The 26,774-nt window shown below is 41.1% G+C and overlaps 1 protein-coding gene across 1 annotated transcript in view; it reads right to left on the bottom strand.

The window, feature by feature from the left end:
- The window catches only part of LOC126188635 (uncharacterized), a 175,024-nt gene that overhangs the window by 30,901 nt on the left and 117,349 nt on the right, over nucleotides 1–26,774 (bottom strand). The window lies entirely within an intron of this gene.

The raw sequence follows: 26,774 nt of genomic DNA, 5'->3' as shown, positions 1-26,774 counted from the left end.
ATGTCATGAGAAGTATAATGATGACGATACATGCTTAACGACTGAAAGTGATACTGAAAAAGGTGTCGAAGCATGTAGTTCATCATCCCTGTCGGACAGGGTGCCACAAATCCCGCCTTCAGCGAAACGTAGTAAAGGACGACGGTTGTCCAAGGAGCGGGTACTAAAAATAATTACGTACTTGGAAGATATTCCACAACATAGTAAAAAAATAATTAGAGCAGATTTCGAATAAGACTGCAGCAATACGACCGTGTTGTGCATAAGAAAAACTACGGATATTTAAGGGAGGACAAGACGTACTTGTTGCAAAAACTGCTGCTTGCGCGTTTACAGGATGTGCGTGATCGTGACCTACTACGTTATGCACATTGAATTCCAGTGATTTCAAGGACAGCAGTGGATGGCTGCATAACACTGCTACAAAATTGGAAGACGTAAGATAACGAAATTTCAAACAAAGCGTCAACTTGACGATGCACAGCAAGCTGCGGAATCGGCCAGAAAATTTGTGGATGACATAAACAAACTTATCCCGTAGCTTAGTGAGGAGTTTGTTTTCAACTCTGACCAATCGTGATTTGAAGAGAAAATGTATATGAAAGGAACCCTGGGAATTAGAGGTACACTCTTTGCCATAAAACTCGACCGGCGGCCGGCCGCTTCAGAGGCTAAGTCCGCGCCGATCGCGACATGGGACAAAAAAACTGGCCAACTCGCTAATTCTCTAAGTCCGGTTATCTGCACAATCTGGCAACACTGTAGACTGCGGCACTTCCTGGAGGAAAACTTGTCCCAAGATAGAGAGACTCTAGGCTGAGTACGCCTGTGGTCTTGCGGTAGCGTGCGTTGTTTCTGTTCATAATGTCAGTGGATCGAGAGTAGCTGGCATAAAATATTTTTATAGCCTCTTCTGTCTGAATGCTGAAGACGTGAATGTAATGGTAGCGCAGATTCAATCTATTTCGCTTTGTGACACACCGATATCAAAATCTTATCTTGTAACGTTTTTGCGGCATATTTCCTGCAGACTGTCCTCCTCTGGACGCCGTATGCGGCAAAGCTCCGGGATCCATTTGCTGGCTACTGGCAGCGGCCGTGGCGACAGCAGCGGCGCTGCACTCCCCCGTTCTTTATCGAAAGCGCCTGCTACCGCTCATCGCTTTTGATGATTTAAAACGCTTTATTATTAAATGTTGCTCCACAGAAAATTTCTACAATTTCCATTCACGCTCAAAAGCAACGGAGACAGACGCCCTGATTAGTAGGCGGGTAATCGGCAAGAGCTGTGTATGGCCCGAAATTAATTTTATAGACTGGGACGAAATTAAACCACCTCACTACATTCGATGAATTTATAAATGCTTCATACCTCGTTTCTTTTCCTTTCAAACTTAATTATTTGTGCAACTTTTGGTCAATGTTTGGATGTTTTCGTCAAGCCAGAGTGAGCGTCTGTGGTGTAAAGTGTATTACAGTTCTTGTTTCATTCCTTATGGTAAGTCTATGCGATAAACTGTGTGAATACCTTGCAATGCATGCTCTGTAGCAGTGCAGGCACACTGCACATTTGGAGTTCCATGTACGCGTTCATGAAGTATTTATTGTTGATCGGAAGTGATAGTTAAGGTCATCAGATTTAAACCAGAAAAATTTGTCGTTTTGAAGGTTTCAGAGAACGGAAAGGAATTGCTAACGCCGGTGTTAGAAAACGTCTACAGTTAAATGCTATTGCAAAAATTTAGAAGATGGGAACTATATTAATGAACAGGTGCACTTCATAAACAACCTTCCGACATGTTAGACCTATATGACGAACAAAGCTCAAATTTATATCGTTGACAGTCGGTTTGAATCTTTTCAGGACCTATTTTACAGTGAAGCACCTTGGAATTTGCAAAGCAGAAATCCATGATATTAACTTAATTTACTAAGTCGAAATCGGACGAAGATTGATGTTTAAAGGCATTCTTTAGATTTCGTATAAGAAATTTTTACTACCAGTTTGCAACTCCATTAATTAAAATGAAAAATAAAAGGTTGTAGTCAGCGGCTTCTACCGTGATTCGAACTTATAGTACAAGCACTGCAACGCACAAGGGAACCTATGAGCTAACGACACACTGGCGGCCAGAGGCGGACTATAGTCACTGCGATGTTGCCTGAGCCTCAAAACGCAACCTTAAACACACAAACAGAGGAGGTGGAGATTACTGTTTTAACATCCCGTCGAGCACGATGTCATTAGAGACGGAGCACAAGCTCGCATTAGGGAAGGATGGGGAAGGAAATCGGCCGTGCCCTTCCTAAGGAACCATCCCGGCATTTTCCTGAAGCGATTTAGGGAAATCATTGAAAACCTAAATCAGGATGGCCGGGCGCGGGATTGCACCGTCGTCCTCCCGAATGCACATACAAACAGGTGTTACTTATGTGAAGAACGCCGTTCTTGGAGTCCAGAAATTAAATATACTTTCTAATTGTGTCATCTTGCAGTGTACTATATCGTACGAGTCTTCGATGTGGAAAACTAATGTCAAGTGAATTTAGCGAGGTAACGCCGACCTACACCCGGAAGTAAATGCACTATCAGAGTGTTGACAAATACTTGCTACGACGCTGCCATTTCTCGGCTCTCAGACGAGGCAGCTCTTCAGCGAAATGCTTGCCGTGATTCTCCGATACGGTTCTACAGAGTGGAGACGCGCGCGCACGTTTGCTTTTTATGCGGCGTTCTCCCCTGATGGTTTCTGACGTCGCCTTGTGGGCTATGTATACATATGAGACATTCAATTATCATTAATCCAGAATGATACAAGTTTCAGCTTCCGGCGTGGAAGAAGGCTGTTGACGCCGACATTATATCATTTCAACGTAGGGAAAGCAAAACGGATCATTCAATGTTTCTCATTCAACATAAAGCATGTGAGATAAATTTCCGTAACGTTCATAATCATCTAAAAATACAAACGAAGTAAAAATACACCGGAAGCTTATTCGAATTGAATATAATGTAAGATACCAAACGCTTTGCACCTCGATGTCGAATTTGTCCACTTGCAATCGTTTGCAGCATGCACATAGAATGTCATGATTACCACGAGAATGAAGAAATATGTTGGTAAGGATGGAAGCAAGAAGAGACGCAGTCAACAAATATTCTATTCCTCATGGCATTCATTTCATTTGACACGTAAGAAGAGGTAAAGCGGGAATTTACTTTCGTTAACACGAAAGATATGCCGCACATATTGATAACGAGGAAGTCTGCGTCTTCATACGTTTCCTCCTTGAAATCTGTATGCTCTATTATATACTAAGTAGCCCGATCATTGTTTCAGTAATGTTACCCTCTTGTTTGACCCCGTAACGATGAACAGATTCCAAATGCATGTCTCTGCGTGAAAGTAGCTGTTCGAACCCTTCCTGGGTTGTTTTTTGTGTTTTATTGCTTGGAATTCCTGAAGCAGACCACTGTGCCTTCCCCCCTCGTGGGTTAGGTCTCAAAACTAAACCGCTTTGTATCCAATGGCATAATTTATTCATACAGCATCAGCATAAGACTCTTCCGAGTGAGAGAATGACAATAACAATCGTAACAAGAACAAGCAAATAATGAATGATGTTTATTCCAACGCAGAACGAGAATGGCTTTAAATATAAAAATCTATATCTATATCCATATCTATTGATCTTTGAGTTGGCACAATGCAAATATATTCTTAGCATTTAGTTACTGAATTTAGTTCTGGATGTTTGCAGAGAAAAGGAAAAGTCGGTACTTCTCGCTAGTGTAATATAATGTGAACCAGCAACTACCCTTTCCTTAGAACACGACTCAAGCAGGTCCTCATGCAGGCACTGCTGCAGTCTGTTCCCTGACATTGCTCTGATGACGATTAATGCAGATAGTTCCGATTATGAAATACAAAACGTATTGCAGGTTAGTTCCTAGGATAGTAACATTGAATTTGCGTTGTAGATGGCACATGAACGTGATGACTATCCATATTACTCATCAATATAAAAAGACAATATTTTGGGAATTTAGTAGGATTACTTAAAATGAATTCTGAAATTGGGTGACTGACCGCACAGGTGCTAAACGTCGTCAAGAGTATACGATGTCCTAATCGCATTAGGAATATGAAGATCGTCTTCGACAGCTCGCCACTTTCACATTGCTATCTCCACCCTACTCCAGACAGCTCTCGGTGGAGTTGCACTACGTTGCCGATGTTATGGAAGGCCTTCAAACCGACAACAGACCACATATTGAAAAATACAAGCGAATTCTCTTGCAGCGTAAGCTTATTGTAACTAATCTAAAAATTATTGGAGAGGAACATTGTCCTATTCAAAAAAAGTAAAATGTTACACACTGTTGACGTCAAACGGACATTATCTATGTCCTGTCTTGTGTCCTACTCATCTATAATATCAAGTGTACTATGAAAATGATTATATATAATGGATTATAAGGTAATGCATTGATACCAGATGGTGGGGGCCGGCCGATGTGGCCGTGCGGTTCCAGGCGCTCCAGTCTGGAACCGCGTGACCGCTACGGTCGCAGGTTCGAATCCTGCCTCGGGCATGGATGTGTGTGATGTCCTTAGGTTAGTTAGGTTTAAGTAGTTCTAAGTTCTAGGGGACTGATGACCTTAGAAGTTAAGTCCCATAGTGCTCAGAGCCATTTGAACCATTTGAACTATTTAACACAAAATGACATTAAAAATTTAAGTTATTCACGAGCAGCTAGTTGAGAATATGTATGAACATTAAATGACACGACGAACCGTCTTGTTCTGCATATGGATTCAAACCCAGCTCATGCAGACTAAGCAAAGATTTCGTGACTGACGGAAACTAACAGTCATTCCTGATTAGGCATACAGAGAGTGATATACCTCGATTTTAGACAGTATCAGTTAGCAAATATCAACTTTAAATTGCATAACGCAAACACTTTTAACAGACGTGAATTCCTACCCAGCATCTATTGTCCCTGTTAACGAACTACGAGAGATGTTAAATATTGCTTCTTCACAAGTAACTTACTGGAAATGCCGTGAGGTAAAGCTGTGTGTTGGACACGGATTCGAACCCGGAACCTAATCGGATTGCCATCGAAGCACAGTCAAATGTGACATATCGGAATTTCGCGGCAGTAACTAGATGTTTTAACTGAAATGACGAGACGAAACATTAATTTTTTCCTTCCCAGGACTCCAACCCGGCACCTATCGCTGTTATATTCTAGAGAAAAGTAACGTTAAATATGGGTTTGTTGGACCAGCAGTGACATGTGAGCATGTTTGAACTGAAATAATATGACGAAGAGTTCAGCGCTCACTGGGAATAGAGCCCCACACATATCGTTGTTGACTACACACAAAGAGACGTCAGCTACCGAATTTTTCTCCACCAGCTGCTCAGAATAGCATCTTGAACTTACAGTCATCTCGCAAATAGTTCCGTGTCTCACTGGGAGTTAAAAACGTCGGATATCGTTAGTGTTGACAGCGAATGAAAATACATTAAAAATCAAAATTATTATCCACCAGCAGATAGGTGTTCTCATGCTAGAGCTTGATAATACATAATTAAATCTTTAGTGCCGGGCCAGGATTCGATCCCATTCACGCATAATATGTGAAGGTGTTGAGGAATCTGCAGTTTTGAACAAACAACAAATTGTAGTCGAGCTGTATTGCCACGAAGGGATCAAATATCGCGTTAAGGGCGGTCTGAGTTGCATTCCCAGTTCAGAACCAATTTTATCGACATACAGAAGCCCAAATAAAAGATGGAATAAGTGTCCTGTTACCATACATAGCGTTTGTGTCGTCACTTGAAATAAATAACTAGTATAAGAAAGGTTACTGGTGATAGAGTTTCTGCATGTCGCCACTCCAGACTTTATTGTGGTTCAACCTACCGTCTACTTGGTAAAGAAGGAATATCATCTTTAATGTGAATTTTCAGACCACGCAGCCATTATATCTCCTTCACTTGGTGTAGCCAGGAGAGAATGGAATCTGTCTCTCCCTATCTAAAATCATTGACAGAAGTGGGAATCGAACCCAGACCATAGGTATAACAGCCTACCATCCGTCCAACAGACCACGAAATCCTCTTCTCTGCGAGTCATTTTTCTATCGTAACGCAGTTGCGCCACACTGGATGAGAATTCTGACACACAGGCTCCCTGTAGTAATTTGCAGCATGTTCAGTAAATTCATTTACTTGGTTGACCGAATCACCATGAACTAGCTGCCTCGGCTACCCAGTGCATACATTCGACTATTTTGTAATCACAGAAATAAAATCACGTTACTGCCACCTACACACAACTGCCAACATTGTAGGATGCAGAAGTTTAAATAGGAAGTGTTCCTTTCCACTTGAGCTATTCTATTGCGCTATCTGTTACTAGAAAACGTCGTTCAGTCCAAAAGAAAAGCTGTAACTGTTTGTCTCTCAGAAGTCAAGACCTGGCCATATGCATAATCTCACAGTGCTGTGGAATCCAAAAGTTCTGGAGGAATAGTTGCCGAGCTCTGGAGCTGTTGTAGCTACGTGTCAGCTTGTAGCATAGATAAGATGTCGCGAGTTCGAATACATTCAGTGCTACATTTTTTAAAACGCAATTCTGCTCTCTGCTGAAGTTATCAATCTAATGGAACTTTGAACATAATTCCCTTCACTTCTCAACCCAAAGTAGTCGCATGTGGAAAAAGGACTAACTACTGTGACATTTTGTTCTATTCAGGTTTAATAGACAGCAGGCAGCAGATGCATCTCGAAGATGTGCAGGGAGAGCGCATCGTGCCATAATATGTCAGAAAAGTATTTTCTACATTAGCCGTCGTGTGGTAGTGATATTTGATTCTTCTTCAAACTTTGATTGACAGCTTTAACTCAGAACAAATTTTCTACATGCATGTAATCAATAAACTGCATGTGCATTGTCAGACTGTCATAGGTAACATCAGAGAATTCGCATATATCGTTGATGATTAATTTCTCTCTCATATTTACTATTGTTTTAACAACACTAAAGGAAACCTTACGAAAATTGTGCACTGTATTATAAGAAATGAAATAAAACTAACCATGATAACCTTACGACGAAAGTATCTGTACACAAGCATGCCTCTATCGACACGAATTAATAAAATTCTACTCACTTAGATTTTGATTGGGTCTGTGTTTAATTGGTATGCTGTGTCATACTCAAGAGGTATGCAAATGTGGCATTTCATAAATATAGTTACGTATTCCTAGAAACCCAAAATTCGCTTGTCAGCAGCGGAAAGAGGCGTTACCTGTTGTGCAGCATTGTAAGTTTTTCAACATTGCACTATGAGCTGAAAGCATTTTCTTGCGATTTCCTTATTGATGTTTGATCTGACTGCTTGTAGCTCTTTCACAGAAGGGATAAAAACGTTTCAGTCAGTGAGACTGGAACTGCGAACCGTAACAGACGCTGTTTCACAGGTCAGCACGTTACCACAGAGCTGGCGAGGAGGTATGGGTCTCAGCTTCCTATTACGACGGCAATAGTAACTAGAACTCGTAACCCGCTATTTAAAGCTCGAGATTAGTTGCGATTTCCACCTGCAACGACTTTCCTGGGCTGAAAACCGTAAATTTTCAATCTTTTGTTACCCTTCAAGCTATAATAACTCAGATTATTCAATGGAAATGACAGGTAAAATCAAGTGAACTTTGAGGCTTAATTCCGTGCACACCAGGAAGTAACTCGTCGATCACAGAGTTGCCAAACATACGTTGCCTTGTTGCCAAATCTCAGTTACAGTACCAGCAGGAAGAAGACGAACCGATGTGATCCTACAGCGGTCTGGGAAGTGACCATAGCTGGTGTCTCCAAGTCGCGGCTGCTACGGCCTGGAATACGTAATGTGTCTGATTCGCTTTCTGTGACTAGGTTTAGGGACTGGAGCGTAGTTACTAATAATACTCAGAACTGACTGCAAACTGAGCATCATAAATCAGTAACTCTCATTATTGTTTTTATATTTCTTTCGTAAGTGCACTCAAAACTAAGAAAGTCATTCACAGGCGTTTTCGTGCCTCGCCGATAGTCGAGCACAACATACAAATAAAAATAAAAAAGAATGTGTGTGTGTGTGTGTGTGTGTGTGTGTGTGTGAGAGAGAGAGAGAGAGAGAGAGAGAGAGAGAGAGAGAGAAATAAAAAGCAATGAGAGAGAGTGTAAAAAATTGTTGTAAAGAAATTGAATCATGGTATTTAAAGAAATCTTTCATTAAAATGACACGTTCCACATCATTACGAAATGTCGTATTCATGATCTATGGAACAAGAGTTAATCTAATGTAATCTAATCTAATCTAATCACATCATATTGATGATTAGCCATGAAGAGTCATGAATTACCGAAAGTTTTGCCAATACCAGTAATCAAATCTAAACTTGAAAATAAAAGACGACAATTTTTGTAATAAACCGTGACTCCTATCAAGACCCTTTCATCCCTGTTATCTAACCACGAAAGATGTCTGATATACCTCCATTCTGAAGTAACAAAGTGTGCACGCATTTAAAGATGAAGTGCATGATGTGAAGTTCTGTGACGGAGATACGAACCCAACACGTAATCCGATTGTTAACTAAGAAAAATCAAATGTTACGTATCGGTTTTTCTTACGAGCCGCTAGGTGTCTGAATCTAAAATAAGGATACAAACTTTTGTGCCTAAGCGACAATCGAACTGCACACCTACCGTGCATCCACGAATATAGCTTAAGTATCAGTTGCTTACTCATGAACAGTAAGATGTGTGCGTGTTTGACCAGAAATAACGACACCTGTTGCGATTGTTGGCAACACATGAACAGACATTGAAATTGCGCGTTAATTTTCACTAGCAGGTGGGTGTGCACTTGATAAAGCTAGAAATGAAATTATGAATATTTTTGTACTGGATCAGGTTTCAGACCCACATACTTACTTTTGGAGGAGACCTAGAGAAGATTGCAGTCTTGGGAAAAGGAACGAAATGACTGAACTATACTGTTCCGAGAGATTCAGATCCTCGAAAGAGAAGATACGAATTCGAATCACAGTCCAGCACCAAATTTTTAAACGTCTCTAGTTCAATCAAGTACAAGTAAAATAAGAGCCCTGTCCCTTTAAATGGCTATCGGTTCATCAAATAAAATAAAATTTTCTAATGTAAGTAAGCTTACTGGCGACTGTATTTCTTTTTACCATGACTTCCGCTGTGTCATTTCCCAACGTAAACCGGCTCTGCCCAGTTGGTAATGAAGGAACGTGATGTTTAATGCGGATTCTGGATTATAACGTCTTTCTCTTGAGGTTACCAGAGGTAAAATAAATCTGTTTGTGCCTCTTAAAAGTAAATGCCTGTACCCACGCATTGCACCTGTGATAGCTCGTTCCACCAGACCATTGTGGCCACATTACCCAGCCCCAGGAGTGTGCTGTAACGGATGATGTGCTTAGCTTACAAAATTAGTCACGGTGGAAAAAATGCGAGTCTATTAAATGGTCAAGTAGAAGCAAGCTTCTGACGCAGAGATTATGCTATTCTCATGTCAGCAGGATGTAAAGACTCTTCTAGGCATCATAGGCTGGATGTGAAGCCATTTTGATTTTTCACAAATTCAGCAAATTTCTTAGTTCGAGAAAATCCACTGTGAAGTGTGAAGTTGCCGGATAATTCGATTATTACTGTTATTATTAATATCATTTTATTCATACTGCTGCTGTAACACAAGTGCTTGAACATCATTTAGTGCCTTTTGGTCACTATAGAAGTAGTTTCCCAAGTACAGGTTCTTTCCCTGTCTACGGAATCCTTTTCATGTTAATATCAAACACCAGCAATTACTCGTAGATTACATTAAAACTAAAGTAATTGACGAAGACGTTACTTGGTAAAAAAAACGCACTGCTTTTTTTCATTTACTTTCGCCTAGAAATGGCTATCGAGTACTGACAAACCAAAAGGCAAGAGATCTTACTGCCTTCCGATATACGTTGCTGTTAGTTCTTCCACATGATTTGGTCGACATGACCTGTTTCAAGTAGTGTATGACAGACAGTGTTTTAGAAAATCTATTGTTTCCCTTTGCAATAAACAGAAGTATTTTCATTCTAAGCTGTCCAAGTACAAAATTTTCGCAATATTAGTGCAAATTTAATATTCGCTTCTATAATGTATAAAAGTATTTCACAGTCGCAAAACTCGCATTCGAAACGTTGACCTTACACTTAGTCGCTGACCATAAATTCTAGCTTAGAGTGACACCAGTTTAAATAACCTAATGTAGCGAAGACTGTTTGCCAGTGCTCTTTCTCACCGGAAAATACGCAATTGACTCATTTGGCTCCATAAGTACACACTAACAGTAATTTCTGTGTGAAATTTGTCAGTAAGCTGTCGCCTTCCAACCGGCAAAATACGGAAGAGTACGGCCGGTAAACAATTCACAAACCACGATTTAGTGCCGATAAGACGATTTCTTTAAACATTGTCGAAGCTGAGGGAAACGAGTTTATGTTTAAATCGTCTTAAGCAGCAACGTTCACAGATTTCTCAAATAGGAAAAAGCTGAATATCCAGGTACGAAGGTTGTGAAACAAACTTCTCACAGTTTGTGTCAGGTTGATCTTTTCGTCTGATAACACTGCTTAAGTATTTTGTCTAGGAGGTATCGCAAGTAGTATCCCTGTAGCTGTGGGAATCATTGGTTGAAAACGAGTTTAACACCAATGGGTACAGTGCTGCTATATTTTCAAAATTATTTATCAACCTAAGTCTGAGTTCATCCACAAACTGAGGCGTATTTATAATATTGAAGCTAGACTGTGTATCCTTGTCTTTCTTGAGTGGTCATTGGAAGGCGTTTACACACACGTACACAATACTATGAATACTTCGAACGCTATGGTTAACGTTGCTCTCATAAACTACTTTTTTTTTAAATTCTTCTGGGTCTTAAGCGTGCAATATGTGTTGTAGATACAGTCTCGGACCAAAAAATTGACCGCCGAGTCGTTCACGTAAGGTGTACAATACAGTCATGCTCCTCTCAGAATTCTATGTCTGGCAATATGCTCGATCTAGCAACATGTAGACTGCGGTACTTCCCAGAGGAAGTCTTGACTCCAGTCTTAGTACATTACTCTTGACTACGACCGTAGTCTTTAGGTTAAACGCGAGACCAGCTAATATGATATTGTAGATTCGCTTGAATTACACTCATAGCTTCAGCACCGAGAGGAAAGGGGCGATAAAAATGTTGTCGATATGTGCTTTCGGTCGCCAGACGTCATATTAGCTGGTCTCGCGTTTACCTCAAGACTACGGTCGTGTTCCATCAGCGGTATGAATAAAATGATATTAATAATAACAGTAATAATCGAATTATCCGGCAACTTCACACTTCACAGTGGATTTTCTCGAACTAAGAAATTTGCTGAATTTGTGAAAAATCAAAATGGCTTCACATCCAGCCTATGATGCCTAGAAGAGTCTTTACATCCTGCTGACATGAGAATAGCATAATCTCTGCGTCAGAAGCTTGCTTCTACTTGACCATTTAATAGACTCGCATTTTTTCCACCGTGACTAATTTTGTAAGCTAAGCACATCATCTGTTACAGCACACCCCTGGGGCTGGGTAATGTGGCCACAATGGTCTGGTGGAACGAGCTATCACAGGTGCAATGCGTGGGTTCAGGCATTTACTTTTAAGAGGCACAAACAGATTTATTTTACCTCTGGTAACCTCAAGAGAAAGACGTTATAATCCAGAATCCGCATTAAACATCACGTTCCTTCATTACCAACTGGGCAGAGCCGGTTTACGTTGGGAAATGACACAGCGGAAGTCATGGTAAAAAGAAATACAGTCGCCAGTAAGCTTACTTACATTAGAAAATTTTATTTTATTTGATGAACCGATAGCCATTTAAAGGGACAGGGCTCTTATTTTACTTGTACTTGATTGAACTAGAGACGTTTAAAAATTTGGTGCTGGACTGTGATTCGAATTCGTATCTCCTCTTTCGAGGATCTGAATCTCTCGGAACAGTATAGTTCAGTCATTTCGTTCCTTTTCCCAAGACTGCAATCTTCTCTAGGTCTCCTCCAAAGGTAAGTATGTGGGTCTGAAACCTGATCCAGTACAAAAATATTCATAATTTCATTTCTAGCTTTATCAAGTGCACACCCACCTGCTAGTGAAAATTAACGCGCAATTTCAATGTCTGTTCATGTGTTGCCAACAATCGCAACAGGTGTCGTTATTTCTGGTCAAACACGCACACATCTTACTGTTCATGAGTAAGCAACTGATACTTAAGCTATATTCGTGGATGCACGGTAGGTGTGCAGTTCGATTGTCGCTTAGGCACAAAAGTTTGTATCCTTATTTTAGATTCAGACACCTAGCGGCTCGTAAGAAAAACCGATACGTAACATTTGATTTTTCTTAGTTAACAATCGGATTACGTGTTGGGTTCGTATCTCCGTCACAGAACTTCACATCATGCACTTCATCTTTAAATGCGTGCACACTTTGTTACTTCAGAATGGAGGTATATCAGACATCTTTCGTGGTTAGATAACAGGGATGAAAGGGTCTTGATAGGAGTCACGGTTTATTACAAAAATTGTCGTCTTTTATTTTCAAGTTTAGATTTGATTACTGGTATTGGCAAAACTTTCGGTAATTCATGACTCTTCATGGCTAATCATCAATATGATGTGATTAGATTAGATTAGATTACATTAGATTAACTCTTGTTCCATAGATCATGAATACGACATTTCGTAATGATGTGGAACGTGTCATTTTAATGAAAGATTTCTTTAAATACCATGATTCAATTTCTTTACAACAATTTTTTACACTCTCTCTCATTGCTTTTTATTTCTCTCTCTCTCTCTCTCTCTCTCTCTCTCTCTCTCTCTCTCTCTCTCTCACACACACACACACACACACACACACACACATTCTTTTTTATTTTTATTTGTATGTTGTGCTCGACTATCGGCGAGGCACGAAAACGCCTGTGAATGACTTTCTTAGTTTTGAGTGCACTTACGAAAGAAATATAAAAACAATAATGAGAGTTACTGATTTATGATGCTCAGTTTGCAGTCAGTTCTGAGTATTATTAGTAACTACGCTCCAGTCCCTAAACCTAGTCACAGAAAGCGAATCAGACGCATTACGTATTCCAGGCCGTAGCAGCCGCGACTTGGAGACACCAGCTATGGTCACTTCCCAGACCGCTGTAGGATCACATCGGTTCGTCTTCTTCCTGCTGGTACTGTAACTGAGATTTGGCAACAAGGCAACGTATGTTTGGCAACTCTGTGATCGACGAGTTACTTCCTGGTGTGCACGGAATTAAGCCTCAAAGTTCACTTGATTTTACCTGTCATTTCCATTGAATAATCTGAGTTATTATAGCTTGAAGGGTAACAAAAGATTGAAAATTTACGGTTTTCAGCCCAGGAAAGTCGTTGCAGGTGGAAATCGCAACTAATCTCGAGCTTTAAATAGCGGGTTACGAGTTCTAGTTACTATTGCCGTCGTAATAGGAAGCTGAGACCCATACCTCCTCGCCAGCTCTGTGGTAACGTGCTGACCTGTGAAACAGCGTCTGTTACGGTTCGCAGTTCCAGTCTCACTGACTGAAACGTTTTTATCCCTTCTGTGAAAGAGCTACAAGCAGTCAGATCAAACATCAATAAGGAAATCGCAAGAAAATGCTTTCAGCTCATAGTGCAATGTTGAAAAACTTACAATGCTGCACAACAGGTAACGCCTCTTTCCGCTGCTGACAAGCGAATTTTGGGTTTCTAGGAATACGTAACTATATTTATGAAATGCCACATTTGCATACCTCTTGAGTATGACACAGCATACCAATTAAACACAGACCCAATCAAAATCTAAGTGAGTAGAATTTTATTAATTCGTGTCGATAGAGGCATGCTTGTGTACAGATACTTTCGTCGTAAGGTTATCATGGTTAGTTTTATTTCATTTCTTATAATACAGTGCACAATTTTCGTAAGGTTTCCTTTAGTGTTGTTAAAACAATAGTAAATATGAGAGAGAAATTAATCATCAACGATATATGCGAATTCTCTGATGTTACCTATGACAGTCTGACAATGCACATGCAGTTTATTGATTACATGCATGTAGAAAATTTGTTCTGAGTTAAAGCTGTCAATCAAAGTTTGAAGAAGAATCAAATATCACTACCACACGACGGCTAATGTAGAAAATACTTTTCTGACATATTATGGCACGATGCGCTCTCCCTGCACATCTTCGAGATGCATCTGCTGCCTGCTGTCTATTAAACCTGAATAGAACAAAATGTCACAGTAGTTAGTCCTTTTTCCACATGCGACTACTTTGGGTTGAGAAGTGAAGGGAATTATGTTCAAAGTTCCATTAGATTGATAACTTCAGCAGAGAGCAGAATTGCGTTTTAAAAAATGTAGCACTGAATGTATTCGAACTCGCGACATCTTATCTATGCTACAAGCTGACACGTAGCTACAACAGCTCCAGAGCTCGGCAACTATTCCTCCAGAACTTTTGGATTCCACAGCACTGTGAGATTATGCATATGGCCAGGTCTTGACTTCTGAGAGACAAACAGTTACAGCTTTTCTTTTGGACTGAACGACGTTTTCTAGTAACAGATAGCGCAATAGAATAGCTCAAGTGGAAAGGAACACTTCCTATTTAAACTTCTGCATCCTACAATGTTGGCAGTTGTGTGTAGGTGGCAGTAACGTGATTTTATTTCTGTGATTACAAAATAGTCGAATGTATGCACTGGGTAGCCGAGGCAGCTAGTTCATGGTGATTCGGTCAACCAAGTAAATGAATTTACTGAACATGCTGCAAATTACTACAGGGAGCCTGTGTGTCAGAATTCTCATCCAGTGTGGCGCAACTGCGTTACGATAGAAAAATGACTCGCAGAGAAGAGGATTTCGTGGTCTGTTGGACGGATGGTAGGCTGTTATACCTATGGTCTGGGTTCGATTCCCACTTCTGTCAATGATTTTAGATAGGGAGAGACAGATTCCATTCTCTCCTGGCTACACCAAGTGAAGGAGATATAATGGCTGCGTGGTCTGAAAATTCACATTAAAGATGATATTCCTTCTTTACCAAGTAGACGGTAGGTTGAACCACAATAAAGTCTGGAGTGGCGACATGCAGAAACTCTATCACCAGTAACCTTTCTTATACTAGTTATTTATTTCAAGTGACGACACAAACGCTATGTATGGTAACAGGACACTTATTCCATCTTTTATTTGGGCTTCTGTATGTCGATAAAATTGGTTCTGAACTGGGAATGCAACTCAGACCGCCCTTAACGCGATATTTGATCCCTTCGTGGCAATACAGCTCGACTACAATTTGTTGTTTGTTCAAAACTGCAGATTCCTCAACACCTTCACATATTATGCGTGAATGGGATCGAATCCTGGCCCGGCACTAAAGATTTAATTATGTATTATCAAGCTCTAGCATGAGAACACCTATCTGCTGGTGGATAATAATTTTGATTTTTAATGTATTTTCATTCGCTGTCAACACTAACGATATCCGACGTTTTTAACTCCCAGTGAGACACAGAACTATTTGCGAGATGACTGTAAGTTCAAGATGCTATTCTGAGCAGCTGGTGGAGAAAAATTCGGTAACTGACGTCTCTTTGTGTGTAGTCAACAACGATATGTGTGGGGCTCTATTCCCAGTGAGCGCTGAACTCTTCGTCATATTATTTCAGTTCAAACATGCTCACATGTCACTGCTGGTGCAACAAACCCATATTTAACGTTACTTTTCTCTAGAATATAACAGCGATAGGTGCCGGGTTAGAGTCCTGGGAAGGAAAAAATTAATGTTTCGTCTCGTCATTTCAGTTAAAACATCTAGTTACTGCCGCGAAATTCCGATATGTCACATTTGACTGTGCTTCGATGGCAATCCGATTAGGTTCCGGGTTCGAATCGGTGTCCAATACACAGCTTTACCTCACGGCATTTCAAGTAAGTTACTTGTGAAGAAGCAATATTTAACATCTCTCGTAGTTCGTTAACAGGGACAATAGATGCTGGGTAGGAATTCACGTCTGTTAAAAGTGTTTGCGTTATGCAATTTAAAGTTGATATTTGCTAACTGATACTGTCTAAAATCGAGGTATATCACTCTCTGTATGCCTAATCAGGAATGACTGTTAGTTTCCGTCAGTCACGAAATCTTTGCTTAGTCTGCATGAGCTGGGTTTGAATCCATATGCAGAACAAGACGGTTCGTCGTGTCATTTAATGTTCATACATATTCTCAACTAGCTGCTCGTGAATAACTTAAATTTTTAATGTCATTTTGTGTTAAATAGTTCAAATGGTTCAAATGGCTCTGAGCACTATGGGACTTAACTTCTAAGGTCATCAGTCCCCTAGAACTTAGAACTACTTAAACCTAACTAACCTAAGGACATCACACACATCCATGCCCGAGGCAGGATTCGAACCTGCGACCGTAGCGGTCACGCGGTTCCAGACTGAAGCGCCTAGAACCGCACGGCCACATCGGCCGGCCCCCACCATCTGGTATCAATGCATTACCTTATAATCCATTACATATAATCATTTTCATAGTACACTTGATATTATAGATGAGTAGGACACAAGACAGGACATAGAAAATGTCCGTTTGACGTCAACAGTGTGTAACATTTTACTTTTTTTGAATAGGACAATGTTCCTCTCCAATAATTTTTAGATTAGTTACAATAAGCTTACGCTGCAAGAGAATTCGCTTGTATTTTTCAATATGTGGTCTGTTGTCGGTTTGAAGGCCTTCCATAACATCGGCAACGTAGTGCAACTCCACCGAGAGCTGTCTGGAGTAGGGTGGAGATAGCAATGTGAAAGTGGCGAGCTGTCGAAGACGATCTTCATATTCCTAATGCGATTAGGACATCGTATACTCTTGACGACGTTTAGCACCTGTGCGGTCAGTCACCCAATTTCAGAATTCATTTTAAGTAATCCTACTAAATTCCCAAAATATTGTCTTTTTATATTGATGAGTAATATGGATAGTCATCACGTTCATGTGCCATCTACAACGCAAATTCAATGTTACTATCCTAGGAACTAACCTGCAATACGTTTTGTATTTCATAATCGGAACTATCTGCATTAATCGTCATCAGAGCAATGTCAGGGAACAGACTGCAGCAGTGCCTGCATGAGGACCTGCTTGAGTCGTGTTCTAAGGAAAGGGTAGTTGCTGGTTCACATTATATTACACTAGCGAGAAGTACCGACTTTTCCTTTTCTCTGCAAACATCCAGAACTAAATTCAGTAACTAAATGCTAAGAATATATTTGCATTGTGCCAACTCAAAGATCAATAGATATGGATATAGATATAGATTTTTATATTTAAAGCCATTCTCGTTCTGCGTTGGAATAAACATCATTCATTATTTGCTTGTTCTTGTTACGATTGTTATTGTCATTCTCTCACTCGGAAGAGTCTTATGCTGATGCTGTATGAATAAATTATGCCATTGGATACAAAGCGGTTTAGTTTTGAGACCTAACCCACGAGGGGGGAAGGCACAGTGGTCTGCTTCAGGAATTCCAAGCAATAAAACACAAAAAACAACCCAGGAAGGGTTCGAACAGCTACTTTCACGCAGAGACATGCATTTGGAATCTGTTCATCGTTACGGGGTCAAACAAGAGGGTAACATTACTGAAACAATGATCGGGCTACTTAGTATATAATAGAGCATACAGATTTCAAGGAGGAAACGTATGAAGACGCAGACTTCCTCGTTATCAATATGTGCGGCATATCTTTCGTGTTAACGAAAGTAAATTCCCGCTTTACCTCTTCTTACGTGTCAAATGAAATGAATGCCATGAGGAATAGAATATTTGTTGACTGCGTCTCTTCTTGCTTCCATCCTTACCAACATATTTCTTCATTCTCGTGGTAATCATGACATTCTATGTGCATGCTGCAAACGATTGCAAGTGGACAAATTCGACATCGAGGTGCAAAGCGTTTGGTATCTTACATTATATTCAATTCGAATAAGCTTCCGGTGTATTTTTACTTCGTTTGTATTTTTAGATGATTATGAACGTTACGGAAATTTATCTCACATGCTTTATGTTGAATGAGAAACATTGAATGATCCGTTTTGCTTTCCCTACGTTGAAATGATATAATGTCGGCGTCAACAGCCTTCTTCCACGCCGGAAGCTGAAACTTGTATCATTCTGGATTAATGATAATTGAATGTCTCATATGTATACATAGCCCACAAGGCGACGTCAGAAACCATCAGGGGAGAACGCCGCATAAAAAGCAAACGTGCGCGCGCGTCTCCACTCTGTAGAACCGTATCGGAGAATCACGGCAAGCATTTCGCTGAAGAGCTGCCTCGTCTGAGAGCCGAGAAATGGCAGCGTCGTAGCAAGTATTTGTCAACACTCTGATAGTGCATTTACTTCCGGGTGTAGGTCGGCGTTACCTCGCTAAATTCACTTGACATTCGTTTTTCACATCGAAGACTCGTACGATATAATCCACTGCAAGATGACACAATTAGAAAGTATATTTAATTTCTGGACTCCAAGAACGGCGTTCTTCACATAAGTAACACCAGTTTGTGTGTGCATTCGGGAGGACGACGGTGCAATCCCGCGCCCGGCCATCCTGATTTAGGTTTTCAATGATTTCCCTAAATCGCTTCAGGAAAATGCCGGGATGGTCCCTTAGGAAGGGCACGGCCGATTTCCTTCCCCATCCTTCCCTAATCCGAGCTTGTGCTCCGTCTCTAATGACATCGTGCTCGACGGGATGTTAAAACAGTAATCTCCACCTCCTCTGTTTGTGTGTTTAAGGTTGCGTTTTGAGGCTCAGGCAACATCGCAGTGACTATAGTCCGCCTCTGGCCGCCAGTGTGTCGTTAGCTCATAGGTTCCCTTGTGCGTTGCAGTGCTTGTACTATAAGTTCGAATCACGGTAGAAGCCGCTGACTACAACCTTTTATTTTTCATTTTAATTAATGGAGTTGCAAACTGCTAGTAAAAATTTCTTATACGAAATCTAAAGAATGCCTTTAAACATCAATCTTCGTCCGATTTCGACTTAGTAAATTAAGTTAATATCATGGATTTCTGCTTTGCAAATTCCAAGGTGCTTCACTGTAAAATAGGTCCTGAAAAGATTCAAACCGACTGTCAACGATATAAATTTGAGCTTTGTTCGTCATATAGGTCTAACATGTCGGAAGGTTGTTTATGAAGTGCACCTGTTCATTAATATAGTTTCCATCTTCTAAATTTTTGCAATAGCATTTAACTGTAGACGTTTTCTAACACCGGCGTTAGCAATTCCTTTCCGTTCTCTGAAACCTTCAAAACGACAAATTTTTCTGGTTTAAATCTGATGACCTTAACTATCACTTCCGATCAACAATAAATACTTCATGAACGCGTACATGGAACTCCAAATGTGCAGTGTGCCTGCACTGCTACAGAGCATGCATTGCAAGGTATTCACACAGTTTATCGCATAGACTTACCATAAGGAATGAAACAAGAACTGTAATACACTTTACACCACAGACGCTCACTCTGGCTTGACGAAAACATCCAAACATTGACCAAAAGTTGCACAAATAATTAAGTTTGAAAGGAAAAGAAACGAGGTATGAAGCATTTATAAATTCATCGAATGTAGTGAGGTGGTTTAATTTCGTCCCAGTCTATAAAATTAATTTCGGGCCATACTCAGCTCTCGCCGATTACCCGCCTACTAATCAGGGCGTCTGTCTCCGTTGCTTTTGAGCGTGAATGGAAATTGTAGAAATTTTCTGTGGAGCAACATTTAATAATAAAGCGTTTTAAATCATCAAAAGCGATGAGCGGTAGCAGGCGCTTTCGATAAAGAACGGGGGAGTGCAGCGCCGCTGCTGTCGCCACGGCCGCTGCCAGTAGCCAGCAAATGGATCCCGGAGCTTTGCCGCATACGGCGTCCAGAGGACGACAGTCTGCAGGAAATATGCCGCAAAATCGTTACTAGATAAGATTTTGATATCGGTGTGTCACAAAGCGAAATAGATTGAATCTGCGCTACCATTACATTCACGTCTTCAGCATTCAGACAGAAGAGGCTATAAAAATATTTTATGCCAGCTGCTCTCGATCCACTGACATTATGAACAGAAACAACGCACGCTACCGCAAGACCACAGGCGTACTCAGCCTAGAGTCTCTCTATCTTGGGACAAGTTTTCCTCCAGGAAGTGCCGCAGTCTACAGTGTTGCCAGATTGTGCAGATAACCGGACTTAGAGAATTAGCGAGTTGGCCAGTTTTTTTGTCCCATGTCGCGATCGGCGCGGACTTAGCCTCTGAAGCGGCCGGCCGCCGGTCGAGTTTTATGTCAAAGAGTGTACCTAGAGAGTTGAATCAAGACCAACTAGCAAAAGTGACTTAAAGCATTCGTATGCAATTATGCCAACTCTTAATGTACATAGTACATTAGCTAGACAGTTCTTTATTGAAATGATAATTAAATCACTACCTTAAGCTGTCGCCAAGCGTTGATATACATCAACGGGGACAGCTGAAAATGTGTATCCTGACCAGGACTCGAACCCGAGATCTCCTGCTCACATGGCAGACGCTCTATCCATCTGAGCCAGCGATGGCACATAGGATAGTGCGACTGCAGGGATTTATCCCTTGCACGCTCCCCATGAGACCCACATCCCCAACTTAATGTCCACACACTACATTCGTAGTGTCCCTGCCTACTACACTCATTACTCGCGGCAGACAATCTTACCGAGTCCCGTATGAGTTCGGGCTATGCGTATGCATCCGCACAGAAGAAGGAGGTTAATGGTCTGTTAGCCTTAACTATATTGAGATGGTATCTGTTCTTTCGGGCCGCGCGAGATTAGCCGAGCGGTGTAAGGCGCTGCAGTCATGGACTATGCGGCTGGTCCCGGCGGAGGTTCGAGTCATCCCTCGGTCATGGGTGTGTGTGTGTTTGTCCTTAGGATAATTTAGGTTATGTAGTGTGTTAGCTTAGGGACTGATGACCTTAGCAGTTGAGTCCCATAAGATTTCACACACATTTGAACTTTTTTTTTGTTCTATCAGGTATGTCCGAAAGAACATTTTCAACTGTCCCCGTTGATGTATATCAACGCCTGTCGACAGCTTAAGGTATTGATTTAATTATCACTTCATTCTAGAGAGCTGCTTGGTTACCGATGGAATCTCCATATAGTTCTTTATTGTGCTGCGAGAAGTTGGAGGTGCTTTGCCCCCCTCAATTCTGTCTCGTGTGCGTAATCTTGCAAGGGCAGTAGGGATTAATTAAGACACAGGAAGGAAGAGTGGAAAAATGGGCGGAAGAGAATTGCAACTATGGTATGAGCACTGCTTTTGGCCAATAGCTGCTCAGAGTCATTTGCTTTTTCTTGATTCCTCGTCTGCGTGTGAACATCTAACTGTCTTAGAGCCAACTATTCCTCCTGAAAAGTCTGTGGATTGCAATTCATATTACCCGGAACCACTGAACAAATTCAGCCTCTGGTTCTTTATTTTTTCCGTGCCTGCAAAACACATTATCGCTCTATCTGCAGCTGCACCTTAATGGATAGCCAGTTTAGCGATCAGCTCCATACAGACTGTTTCGCATTCGGTTGTATGCCATCACATTACATCAGTTCTCATCACCCCGTTACACCAATATTATTCCATATTCAGTCTTTAAAAGTGGATACATAGCCGAATGTCCTGCACGGAGTTCGCCTTCGATCTTGATGGTGCGAACCTATGTGAGCACTATGGTGCGCCATTTTTCATGCGTTGTTCACGGTGCAAATTAATGCTCTTTCTGAACATTTCTTCAATGTTGACGATGTCCATTTCGTGAAGTGTAATACGTACATCCCATAGCAGGTTGATCTCTGTACCTCCCAGACACTCATTTTCTGTTGCCCTCCTGATGCACATGGTGGGTCATTAGCAGCTAATATTTTTCCTGTCATAACTGTTAAAACAACAACTTCAAATGAGCCTTACTAAAAACTGTACTTGCGACATCGCTCACAAGTGGTTTCTTGTGAGTGACATATTAACCTCTAACCTACCACACTTCAGGCGAATAGCTTTCTTTTTGTCATATCGCGCAGAGTAACGCGGCATCCGCACAGAGTCGTATTCTCGTTGTGAGCAGTGGGCGACTCCATTGCATGGTTCCGAAAGAGTGGCGACATCAGGTGAATGTTGCCAGCTGACTTGCACACTTATCTCTTTACTATACAGTGCTGTCTTTGCGCACCATACATGCAGGGAGAGTTCCTCATTATCAGGCACATTTGATTATATGGAATGCCATTAAATATTTTAGGAAGAGGCGAACAACAATGAAAAAATTCTCATTAAAAACTGTGCTTGAGGGGGTTGCAGGAACCGCTAGCTATTATAAGCCCTCAATGAAGACAGTAAAAAGGGAGGGAGGTAAACAGAGCTGCAAGTACTCCCCGAGGCTTCAGTACGTCGGAAATACGCAGAAGAAAAAGAAGAAGACTTTATTTTTAGGGGTTATGGGAGATACACACTTAATTTCCACATGACATGTTCTTTATTTTACATCGTCACTACTGTAGTATGTGATATTGTCCTTTACATAATATATTTACCCCTCTTTTGTTTGTCGCAGCCTACGATTCGACTTCTTTTCATTTGATTGATCCTTCTTATACTATTATTTCCTTTTTAGTACTCTACTGAGAAATTATTGACATTGAACGTTTTCTTTTTTTAATGAGGCCCGTCACGAATTCCTCTCCTGTGCCAACTCTTTCATCTCAGAATAGCAATTGCTATCTACTTCCTCAATTATTTGCTGGATGTATTCTGATCTCTGTCTTACTCTACAGTTTTCACCTCTTCAACTTCCTCTAGTACCATGGCAGTTATTCCCTGATATCTTGACACATGTCCTATCACCCTGTCCCTTCTCCTTGTCAGTGTTTTCCACATATTCCTTCCCTCGCCGATTCTGCGGAGAACCTCCTCATTCCTTACCTTATCAGTCCACCTAATTTTCAGCATTATTCTGTACCACCACATTTCAAATGCTTCGATTCTCTTCTTTTCCGGTTTCCACACAGTCTATATTTCACTATCATACAATGCTGTGTCCCAAACGTACATTCTCAGAAGTTTTTCCCTCAAATTTAGGCCTATGTTCGATACTAGCAGACTTGTCTTGGCCAGAAATACCCTCTCTGCTAGTGCTAGTCTGCTTTTCGTATCGTCATTGCTCCGACAATCGTGGGCTATTTTGCTGCGTAGGTAGCAGAATTTCTTATCTTCATCTACTTAGTGGTACCCAATTCTGATGTTCTCATTTCTGCTACTGCTCGTTACTTTCGTCTTTCTACGATTTACTCTCAGTACACGTTCTGTACTCATTAGATTGTTCATTCCATTCAACAGACCCTACGAGGGTCACTCCAAAAGAAATGGACACTATTTTTTTTTAAATCCATCTTTTATTCCACATGTTTGAAAGTTTTACAGTGTGTAGATACATCCTTTAGGAACAATATTTTCATTCCTCCACATAATTTCCGTCCCTCTCAACTGCCTTACGCCATCTTGGAACCAGCGCCTGTATACCCGCACGGTAAAATTCTGGACCAACCTGTTGGAGCCACTGTTTGGCAGCATACACAGGGCAGTCTTCATCTTCAAACCTTGTTCCACGTAGCGTGACAATTCGTTCACTGTGATGCGTCTGTCAGCAGTCACTAATTCGTTAACTCTTTGCACATTGTCTGGAGTGTGTGCAGTAAGAGGCCTGCCGCTGTGAGGACAATCCTCAATATTGCCGTGCCCGCTTTCTTCACGTAACCTGTTTGCCCACCGACTAACTGTACTGCAATCGACAGCAGCATCTCTACACACCTTTTTCAACCTCTTGTGGATGTTTCCCACTGTCTCGTTTTCACATCACAGGAATTCTATGACAGCACGTTGCTTCTGACGAACGTCAAGTGTAGCAGCCATCTTGAAGACATGCTGTGACAGCTCCACTCACGGGAACAGGTTGAACCAAGTTTGAAAACAAGCGGGAAGGATGTATCTACACACTGTAAAACTTTCACACATGCAGAATGAAAACTGTATTTTTACAAAAATAGTATGCATTTCTTTTGGAGTGACCCTCGTATAATTCTCCTTTACTTTCACTGGGGATAGCAATGTCATCAGCGAATCTTATCGTTGATAGCCTTTAACCCGGAATTTTAATCCCACTCTTTAACCTTTCTTTTATTTCCGCCATTGCTTCTTCGGCATATAGATTGAACAGAAGGGGCGAAAGACTACATTCTTGTCTTACACCCTCGTCTATATTTGTCAGATTATTAGCTGCACTGACGCAACCTGTTCATACAAGTGTTTGCAACACCCATTAGCTGTTGCTTGCGAGTTACGCAATGTTTACGTTCGTGAATAGGTTTCAGCTGTCGAACTGCACTTCACTTGCCCAGTCTGGCTTGCCAAATGACAGCGTGGATGTCGCAACGTAATACAAACAGTTTACAGCGCCAGATTTGCACGTCTTGGCCAAAATTGGAACCTATTTGTTCATCGTAAATCGGTTCCCCACAAAGGTAATAGCATATCTACCAAGCGTCGCTGCCATACGACAACTGCAGCCCACACTCGAGCGCCATGAGTAGCTGCACTTTAATTAACACCCGGTGCGAGATCGCCGGTCACAATGGAGCCCGAACCAATACCATTGCCCCATCACCTACCACACCATCTGCGCAACTATGGGACAAGTAATTTTTTGCACACTCTACTAGAATGCCCCTTTTCCCCTCATAATCATTCACTCACCCTCCGCCATTTTCTTAGTCGCTGCCACTGGACAAGGGAGCCCAGTGGGTAGATCACTGGTTACTTAGTAAATTATTTCGTCACTTATGTGCCCCAGATTTATGGACGTCACAAACACAAAATCAGATATCTGTGTTCATACATTTCGTCAGGAGCTGTCCATGGCTGGAACGGGCAAGTTGGGAATATTGTTACTATTAATACGCCGTATTCAGTCACAGTATTTCATTTTCTTGCTTTACTCGAACTCGTGTCGGAGGTACAGCTCCATTCTCGAGAAATATGTTGACGTTTCTGTGGTAGTGCATCTGGTGGAATTTATCACTCTTCACTGAAATGAGTGACAAAGTTGTTAGTTTTATGCGAATAATCATACTTTTACATACATCATATTTTTATTATTAATACGCCAAATTCAGTCACAGTATTTAATTTTCTGGCTTTACTCGATCCCGTGTCGGAGCTACAGCTCCATTCTCGAGAAATATGTTGACGTTTCTGTGGTAGTGCATCTGGTGGAATTTATCGATCCTCAGTGAAATGAATGACAAAGTTGTTAGTTTTAAGCGAATAATCATACTGGACGAGATAAATGAAGTAAAAATAAATAAATAAATTATTATTAATGATCAACTTCATTTGGACACAAAATGCTCACTTTCTGCTTCAGTGAAAATTTACCCATCTGCACTTATACTTTAAGCACTAATCATGTATATGGCTTTACTATATCGTTCAAATGACACATTTTAATTTGGGATTATAGGGTGTATTAAAGAAGCGAAGTTGATATCACTATCGTTTACATAACAGGCGAAATAAAACGAAATTATTCAGGGTGCTGTCTGTTAAAGCATACCAAATCATGTAGGGTATATGCTATATGCTTTAATGTAAAAACAATCTTTAAGTGTCTAAATTTGGAATAATCTTCGCATAATGTGAAATGTAAACGTGTGCAATCGCTCGTTCTACCGAACCTTCAACTATATTGCTGCAATCCAACACAGCGCAAATAGTGAAAACTTGAGTCTAGACAGTCAGAGCTGAACAAGAATGCTTGTTTGTGTTACATCTGCAACATTCGTCTATTTGGCCGTATCTCTTCTCTGTACTCCCATTTACGATGGTTGTAGCCATAGAACTTACATAACTGCGATATGCTACGTCTGCTTCACCGGCTCCACAGTCTCGTATCAGAGATCAAGTAACTGTACGGTCTGGAAAAAAAAAACAAAAAAAAAATGTGGCGCACCAAGAACACACGATCAAATGTCAGAATAGCTCCGTACACGTGCGCACCATCGGCAGGTATTATGTAAGTGATTAGTGTTGCTCTGTGATAGGTAGAGCAGCCATCAGACTGTATTAGTGTTGTTCGTACTTAGTTTTGTTTCCAGGACTGGTAGGGTATGTAGGAGACGCGAACAGCGTCAGATGTTGATTGATCACTGTGGAAGACATGGAGATGCTCCGTAGTCGTCTGAGGCAGCGTTATCAGCACCTGGCTGAATCTGAAAAGTGCCTTATTGTGGGTCTCCATTTGTCCGGCTGGACGAATCGTGCAATATTCAGATTTATAGGGATTCTATATGACAGTGGCCTGACCACAAGGGAGGATGGCCGTGTTGTATACCAAGCAGAACGTAACGCCTTCGCATCCGTACCTGCCAACCGAGAATAAGTAATGGACTCTGTGCGACATGCTGTATCTCTCGTTGGAGACTGGCAGCAGCCGGCCA

The sequence above is a fragment of the Schistocerca cancellata genome, chromosome 5, assembly GCF_023864275.1.
Source record: "Schistocerca cancellata isolate TAMUIC-IGC-003103 chromosome 5, iqSchCanc2.1, whole genome shotgun sequence".
In the NCBI taxonomy this organism is placed as follows: domain Eukaryota; kingdom Metazoa; phylum Arthropoda; class Insecta; order Orthoptera; family Acrididae; genus Schistocerca; species Schistocerca cancellata.
Note: the sequence above shows the minus strand (reverse complement) of the source record. Positions and strands in the feature narration are given on the sequence as shown.